General features: G+C 40.8%; 1 protein-coding gene across 2 annotated transcripts in view; it reads left to right on the top strand.

Annotated features, from left to right (window-relative positions):
• Positions 1 to 2084: 2084 nt before the first annotated feature.
• The window catches only part of RAP1B (RAP1B, member of RAS oncogene family), a 28231-nt gene continuing 21679 nt past the window's right edge, over positions 2085 to 8636 (top strand). The window contains exon 1 of one of the 2 annotated variants that reach the window (XM_014061749.2): positions 2085 to 2222. The gene's annotated coding sequence lies outside the window, so the exon portion shown is untranslated. Of the gene's footprint in view, positions 2223 to 2937; positions 3151 to 8636 lie in introns of those variants that run through there. The other variant, XM_087723464.1, reaches the window with a different exon arrangement.

Raw genomic sequence — 8636 nt, 5'->3', positions numbered from 1 at the left:
CAACATCATCTGGTTTATAATGCAATAGGATGAATTGTGGCCATGTTCTCATCATCAAAGAGTACACTATCTCACTTGCACGGAGCAAGCATGAGCGTATTTTCTGCCTGTACAGGTTGATAAGCACTAAGGATTTTCTAAAATGTTCCCCATATTTTTGTTTCTACAGGTTTTAAATTTTGTTTTTGTTGTTGTTGTTGTTCATGGCATAATTCATCATTTCCACACATTGGATGCAATATTAATGTATCTTATCACAGTACTGTAAATGCAAGATGATTGTCACTATTGCTCTGTACAATAAAGCCAACCTTCTTCAGTTGTTTTTTTGCAACTGCTTGTAGAAAGATATGGAAGCTAAATATAAGCCTTGCAGTTGAAGGGTTTTCAACTTTCCCGTTTACACAGAAGATGTTTGCATGTAAGGTATTAAGAATATAACCTAAACACATTCAACTGAACATGTGTAAAAGGGTTGGGACTTCAACCATCTGGTTTTAGAATTTTGAAATCATTGTAGGATGAGAGGCATGCCAATTTACTAAAAACTATGAAGGTTTAAGCCTTACAATAATACTTGTTAGTTTGAAAAGATGCTACCTGTCTTATTTTGAACCAGCTGTGATTATTGTAGAACAGTCTCTGCAAATTATACATTTGTGCATATTCTTTTGCACAGAACTGTTAGCAAATATAAATCAATACATGTAAATGGCTTTAAGTATCAACAATCCTAATCAAATATATTAGTAAATTCCTTTGCCAAGTATAACATCCTTCAGAATACACTTGATTGGGGCTAGTTAAAACCATCATATATATAAACAATAGGAATATATTTTGAAGATGCATACAATTTGCCTCTTCCTATGCTAGCATTTTTCCCACCCTATTCCATTTTCTGGGAAGATTATTACAATATTCCAACTTCCAGTAAATTTGATATAAGATCTTATCTACTGAAAGTTTCCCATGATTCGGTTCTACTAATAACAATTAGTTTGTAACAAATCTTTACAATCTTCTCATATGCACTGCTACTCAGAAATGCCCAGTTAAATTGTATATAATTAATTCCAACTAGCAGCACTGTATGCATATTTAACTGGCAGAAAGTCTTATAGCAGATTTACTTTTCAGTAACATGCATAAGTCAGTGATATTTCTGGTAGTTTATTTTTGTTGCCTTAAGAGAGGAGGAACAAGAGTGACTTCTTGCAAAGGAAGGAAAGTAGTGAATAGCCATTCCCATTAGTGTCAGATATCGGTTCACTCCCGATTCTGAAGAACTAAGCAGCACATAGTTGTTTAACTACCATGCAGGCAGATCTTTTTCCATCCACTTTAAGAAGACTTCACCAACTATTTCTGCCTGCAACCGGGCTGCTGTCTCGCATTGCTTATAGAAGTAATTTCAGCCGCAAAACGGAAACTGACATGGTTACCCAAATGGGCGGGGATTCACGAACAGCATGGCTCTCTCTCTATCAGGAACGGTCTTTATATTAATTGCGATTATTTAAGCGGCCATGATTAAAACTGACCGTTTGTACACGATTTCTCTGAAGTTGCCTCTGCCATGTTGAACAGACTTAGTATGAGAGGGGTTTTTTTCCCCCTTGCCTAAGTAAGGTTGCCCGACCGAACCTGCCCTCGCCTCGCCCAGCACACGGCGGCTGCGTTTGATTCCTTTGCGCATCCCTTCCTCTCCCACACCTTGAGGGGCTTTGTAGCGAGGGGAGTTATGTAGGCGAGGGGGTGAGGAGGGGGAGTTACTCCTCTCTCCTTTCAGATCCGCGTATGCAGGACACGCGCTTCCAACGACTCCTCCGCCTCAGAAGCCGCGACAGGATGGGGCCCTGCGTGAGGTTAACGGGGGAAGAAGAGGAGGGAGGAGAGAAAGGAAGGACGGGGGAGGGAGGATTGCGGTGTTTCCAGGCTGAGCTGTGCGCGTGCGCGTTTCCCAGTAGATCCGAGAGGTCACTCTCGCCCCCCCTCCCCCCATCGCTTCTCCCCCCTCCCTCCCCTTCTTCAGCATCACTGGACTGGGCCGGGGAAATCAGAGGGGAAGCTGGGCGTGCAGCGTCACGGCGACGGCTGGAAGCCTCGCCCAGCTAGAGACGGAGAGGAGGGAGGGAGGGCGCGCGCAGGCAGAGAGAGCGAGAGGGTTTGGTCAGGGAGGAGGTGGTGGCGGCGGACGCGGGGAGCTGGAACGCCGTCCGGTAGGTAGAGGCCGTTATGTGGGGGGAGGCGGGAGAGGGACGCGCGGGGGGGGGGGCTGCGTGAACGCGGTATGTGCGGCACCGCGCGGGTCTGACACAAGCGGGCCGGCAACGGGTGCTTGCGAAGCGGCTGAGGGCTGGCTAGGAAGGGGGCGGTGGCGGTGGCGGCGGCGCTTTGCGGGCGGGACGAGGCGCTTGAGGGAGAACATGGCGGAGGCGGGACCCACCCTGCCGCTCCCTACGGGGGGGGGGGAGAGAGAGTAGCGAGGCAAACGCTGCTCCGGTCCTCCCTCTTCCCTCTCCCGGTCATGGCTGCCTCGCCAAGATAAGTTGGAGCGGAAGGGGAAAGTTAGAGCCCCTTGTCCGAGGCCGCCCCTATTTGGGACTGTAGGGCTAAAGAGGGCGACGTGGGCCCGGAGGAGGAAGTAACTCTCGCGCTTTACTTGTCGCTGCAGGGAGAAAAAAAGTTCTTGCCGGCCGGACTCGGATGGCGGCGGCGGCGGCGGCCTCAGCTGGGGAGCCGCAGCCCCGCCTAGTCCGGCTGAGCTGAAGCAGCTCACTGTTTCCATTCTCTACCCCAGCGGGGAAGCTGGGCGGCCGCTCCTCAGGCTGCGATAAGCTTCTTCCGCTTCCCATTCTCTTGCCAGAATCCGTTTTCAGCTTTGAAAGGGTGGGTTGCAGCAGCAGCAGCAGAGATCATATTCAACCAGATCCTCAGTTAAAAGAAGAGCTGTTTCCGGACCGATCCTTGCTCTCTTTAAGAGCTGGGTTGAATTCAGATGCTTAAAGACAGGGAGAAACAGCGCCCGCACGAAGAAAGATAATTAGATAATTAACTGTATTGGCTATAGTTCTATTCCTGCTATTTTCGCCATTGCAAAATCGACTGGAGTAGAGACATTGGATAGAAAGATGACAGCAACCTGTGGTACTCTTGCTTTATGATATTCTAATATTGATTAACTAGCTCATGCCTCAGTTCCACAAAGAGTGATTTCTAGGAACATTAAATCAGTTGGCATTCATTTTAATTACATTTAAGAATGCAGGCAAAGTGTGTGGCGTGTTTAGTTTTGGTTTTTTTTTTAAATGTCTCAATATACTACATTTTTCTAAAACATTTTTAAATGCTATTTTAGAAATAGTATGGTAAAACTTAAACGTTCTCCATATTTCTTAGTTAATTGAATGATAGTTTCTAATCAGCTTGAACCAATTCATTATTTAAGTAATTCATGGTCTTGAACTAAATTCGGATAAGGCTAAAGTAATTATTGCTTAACCTCGAGTGATTCTCTGAATACTATTGTGGCCTTGAGATGCTCTTGAATCTAACCTCTGTCAATGTCTAGAAGTAGGTTGTAATGGAAATGCCATTCATTTTTGTGTCCAAATAATAGTTTTGATGCTTAATTACTAAAAAGGGTGAGTAACTAGTTATTTCTGTAAAATCAGCTGGTGTAAAATGTAGAGGCATTAGAAACCTTTTTCCCAATACAAATATAACTAAAGATACTATCAGTCAGTCACCCTACAGATGAGTTGAATTACAACTCTCATTATTTTCTGCCAGCTTCTTGGAAGTCTTGGCACATATACAACACATTTAGTGTGGGGGGGGGTGTTTAACAGATAGACTTTATTTATCTTTCTGCCTAGGTTGGCCTTCTTTGGTTATAACATGATAAAAACAAAAATAGTTGTGAATTAATGCCAACTTCTCTCAACCAATTTTTAAGTACTGTAATGCTAAAGTGTTATGGGAACAGACTTTGAAAAGTATAAACTCCAAAAACATTAAAATGAATGTAGAACATTAAAAATGCTGTAATGTAATTAAGTTACTAAAGTAACTTTTTTATTATACTGTGAATATGAACTATCTTGAGGCAAGAGAATTGAGCAAGGAATGAATTTAATTACAAAATATGGTTTATTATTAACATTGCTAATTTCAATTATGGAAATATAATATTTAAATTTCCTTGTTTTTTTCCTAGAAAAAGTACTTTGTATACTCCTTTGATTATCAAATATAGTTTGTAAGCTGAAATAATACGTATTTTATTGGCACATGTTGACATAAATTTGTTTTTTATATATCATTAAAATTTGCCTATCTATGTCTGATCTGTTTCTATATGCAGGGGTAATCTTTGAGTTACAACCATTCATTTATTGACCAAAGTTACAACAACACTGAAAAAAGACTACTGGCCAGTTTTCACACTTACAACTGTTGCAGCAGTCACATGATTAAATTTTGGACTTTTGGCAAATGGCATGTATTTATGACAGTTGCAGTGTCCCAAGGTCATGTGATCGTTTTTGTAAACTTCTCAGCTGGCTTCCAACAAGCAAAGTCAATGGGTGGAAGCCAGATTCATTTAACAATTGCATGATTCACCTAACTGGCAAAAAGGTTGTAAAAGGGACTCAACTTATCTAACTGTCTTGCTTAGCAATGGAAATTTGGGGCCCAGTTGTGGTTGTAAATCAAGGACTACCTGTATTGGCAATCGGTGAAAATGAATCGTTGCATAGATGTGTAAATTCCCCTTGACTTTTAATGCTTCATCATATTTTATTGAAACAAGTTCTGATGCTAGGACAGATTTGGAGGTGAAGTAATGGAAAGCAAAAGAAAGGCTGGTCATCTAATGTTCAAAGGGAAAAAACCTAACAATAATGCAATCTATTTTGCTTTTGATGAACAGGCTACATTTACTTATCTGTTTTTTAATTTGGATTGTATCCTAATGAATTGATTCATTGAATATCTACTCAAGAATTTTGCTTCAGCACATAATTTTGCTGCAGCATAGAAAAAATATTTTCAAAACACTTGTCAATTTTTTATGTGTGTCCATTCTACATGTTTTGCTTTGCTGTAGTGCAATAGCTTGGAATATTTCCAAGTTTAAATGTGTTATAGAGCCAAGGTGGCGCAGTGGTTAAATGCAGCACTGCAGGCTACTGCTAGATCAGCAGGTCAGCGGTTCAAATCTCACCGGCTCAGGGTTGACTCAGCCTTCCATCCTTCCAAGGTGGGTAAAATGAGGACCCAGATTGTTGGGGGCAATATGCTGACTCTCTGTAAACCGCTTAGAGAGGCCTGAAAGGCCTATGAAGCGGTATATAAGTCTACTGCTATTGCTATTTAAGTTTTAAAAATATAAAAAATAAAATACTTGCATATCTAAAAACTATATAATTTGTAAGGATTATAAAACTATCTGTAATCAAGATGTGATGACTATTTTATATAGCAGCTATTGTTTATTTTTGGTTTCAAATATGTCAAAACCATCCTCTTTCTTCCAGTTTTTGGAGAACAGATTGATAGGAACTATTGCTGCGCACTATCTCTAATGATTATATTTTAAGGTTAGAGTTGACTATTTTGTACATAACCATTTATGATTTATCATACTTTTGTGATTTTGAGATTGCTATATTTCAGCTAGCCAAAATCTTACAGTTAAGGCAGTTTATTAATATTAGAAATTAGAAATTGAAGTGTTCATATAGTGAACTCTTAAATGAAACATGTTTGGAAGCAAAAAAAACTTTCTAGGGATAATTAGTGGCAATAATGTGATAATGCATTTGCTATTAATAAATGCCATAAACATAAGATAATGAAATACAACTGGATATATTTGTTTAAAATAAATAGTGCATTAAAGGTAATTGGGAAGAGGCAGCAACACAATTGCTAATGATAAAAATAATATGCTGTTGTTACTATAATTAGGGAATTGTTTTATACTTTGCAGCAGGGGTGAAATTCAGCAGGTTCTGAAGAACTGGTAGTGGAAATTTTGAGTAGTTCGGAGAATCGGCAAATACCACCTCTGGCTGGCCCCAGAGTGAGGTGGGAATGGAGATTTTGCAGCATCCTTCCCCTGGAGTGGGGAAGGAATGGGGATTTTGCAATATTCTTCCCCTGCCACGCCCACCAAGCCATGCCCACAGAATCGGTAGTAAAAGAAATTGCATTTTACCACTACTTTGCAGGTTATAAATTCACAAACTCTTCAGTAATAGTCCCTAGCATAGAGTTTCTTAAATAGAATTTAAAACTAGTAAAGATTTAATCAAACAGGAGATGAATGTATTGGAGGACACATGCTGAACTAAATGAACTAATGTTTTAAAACCTACTTTTTTAATTCAGTGGAAAACCTGTTTTTGTTAATCTGTTCAGTTAACTGGATCTGGTTAAATGTTTCTATTATACAATTAGAAAAAAATTAACTACCTCTATCCTTATCTGTTCTGTAGTTTTTAGCTATCTAAATAAACGTCTGTGCAAAAAAAAAACCCTCTAGCATATTGACTTGTAATTCAAATAATCTTCATTGCAAACTTTTTAAAAAGTAACTTTTTAAAACTTTTTTATTTTTTAATGTGGTTACTGGAAGCACATCTTAGTCTTGTCTTCAAACATTTTTACATTAGGAAAAAATTCTTGAAATAGATTAGACTTTTGAAGTAATTACCATTGTTGTTTGCCTATAGCTGGGAGAAGAGAAACAAAGAAAACCTGGGAAATAGACGTGTTGCAGAAGGGAACTTGAAGAAAAACAACAACATGGAAGTAATGATTTAGAGGTGGGAGGACATTAAAATTAAAGAAAAGAGTGCTACAAGTGAAGTGTGTACAGTAGGGGGAAAGAAAGCGAAACTATGTACTAGAATGGAATGAGAAGGTGAATGGTGTGTAACTGACAGTTGCAGAATGGACATTGAACAGAACACATTTGAAAACTATTGAATTCAGTACATTTGGAAAATACTTCAATAAATTTGATTTGCTTATACAGTATGCTATTCAGAATATACAATGGTTTCTTTTGTAAGCATGGTTTTATTATCTTAATGCATGCAATTTGGGGAGCTTCTGTCTTGGAATTTTGTAGTGGAATGTATTATTTTTAGAGGAATCCATTTTATTTCACTCATAAAAAAATTCTATAGTCCATGTAGGTGTTTTTTTTTTAAAAAAGCTGACTCGGTAGGTAAGGGTCCTGCATATGCAAAATTGTGTTACTGTAAATGGTTCCCAAAGGAATAAAAATATAAAGTGCTGTCAGTTTTTCATATAATGCCATCTAACTCTTTCACTTAATATTTAATCACATTGGTTTCATTTTCTTGGGTCAAATATTCAGTATGCTAATCATATTGTTAAAATAAGGAATTGTTTATTAATACTGTACATTTTTATTGTTATTTTCATAAGAACCATGAAAAGTCAGGCTGCAACAGATCCTTTCCCCATATTTCTGAAAAATATTTTTCAGAATATTTTTTTATGTTTTTAACAAGTGCTACCTTTAATATTAATGCTTTTTATTCCTATTGCTGCAGGGTTTTTTATATTCTTGAATTTTAGAATAATGTCTATTTGTTAACTGTCTGGAATGCTGCTTAGGTTAGACTACTGTAAGTAAATAATACAATTATTACATCCCACTCCCAGTAAATACCGTGTTTCCCTGAACCCCCCAAAAATAAGCCCTAGCCCAAAAATAAGCCTGGGCCAGCATGAGAGATGGCGAGCATATGTGGGCCGACAGTGTCCGGCAGCAGTTGCAGCCTGTCGGCCCCTTGGCACAGCACAAATACCAATAAGTCTGAGCATGGAGGCAGAGGCGAGGAGGATACATGTGATCCAGATATGCTGTGCGGCTGCCTGACTTGCGGGAGACTTGCGCAGCAACAGCAGGCAGACGGATTGAGGCAGGTGATCCCGATGCCCTGTGGGGGTAGTTTTTTGGTGTGGCCGCTGGCAAGCTGAGAGAGAATGGGATGGAATGGGAGGCGTGTTGGAATAGCCTCTGGCTCTGCTACACACTTCACCCAGAGGGAGACAAAGCTTTGTCAACTTGCAAAGGGGAGAGATTAGCTCTGTTTCAAACCTTCCCCTTTGCAAGCAGACAAAGCTCTGTCTCCCTCTGGGCGAAAAGTGTTTGGGAAGCTACCACCGGCCCCGCCCTCTCCATCCCACTGTCTGTTTGGCCGCAGCCTCAATTGGGGCCAAGCTCTTAGCACGCCCCGGCCTCCACCCACCCTGCCAAGAGGGTGAAGAGCCCTTGTGAGGCCATCAGCAGCATGGGCAGCCACTTGGCCAGCATAGCGCCCGCTGTGGCCAAGAAGTGTCCCGTCAGCAGCTGAGACAGCAAGCAGTGTGGGTGGATGCTGAGAGCTTGGCCCATTGCAGCCTCAGGCAAGCAGACAGTGAGGCAGAGAGGGTGGGGTCAACGGTATCTGCACTCCCAATCCTGTTGGCCCAGAGGTGGGTTCCTACCAGTTCGCACCTATTCGGTAGAACCGGTTCGTCAAATCTACCGAACCGGTTACAAGAGGTTCCACCAGTGGACCCGGAAAGCAGGCCACACCTACAGA

Source organism: Thamnophis sirtalis, unplaced genomic scaffold (assembly GCF_051295495.1).
Source record: "Thamnophis sirtalis isolate CommonGarterSnake01/CBP01778 unplaced genomic scaffold, rThaSir2_p1.2 scaffold_9, whole genome shotgun sequence".
Lineage (NCBI taxonomy): Eukaryota > Metazoa > Chordata > Lepidosauria > Squamata > Natricidae > Thamnophis > Thamnophis sirtalis.
The sequence above is the reverse complement of the archived record's forward strand: the minus strand, read 5'-3'. Positions and strand labels throughout refer to the sequence as shown.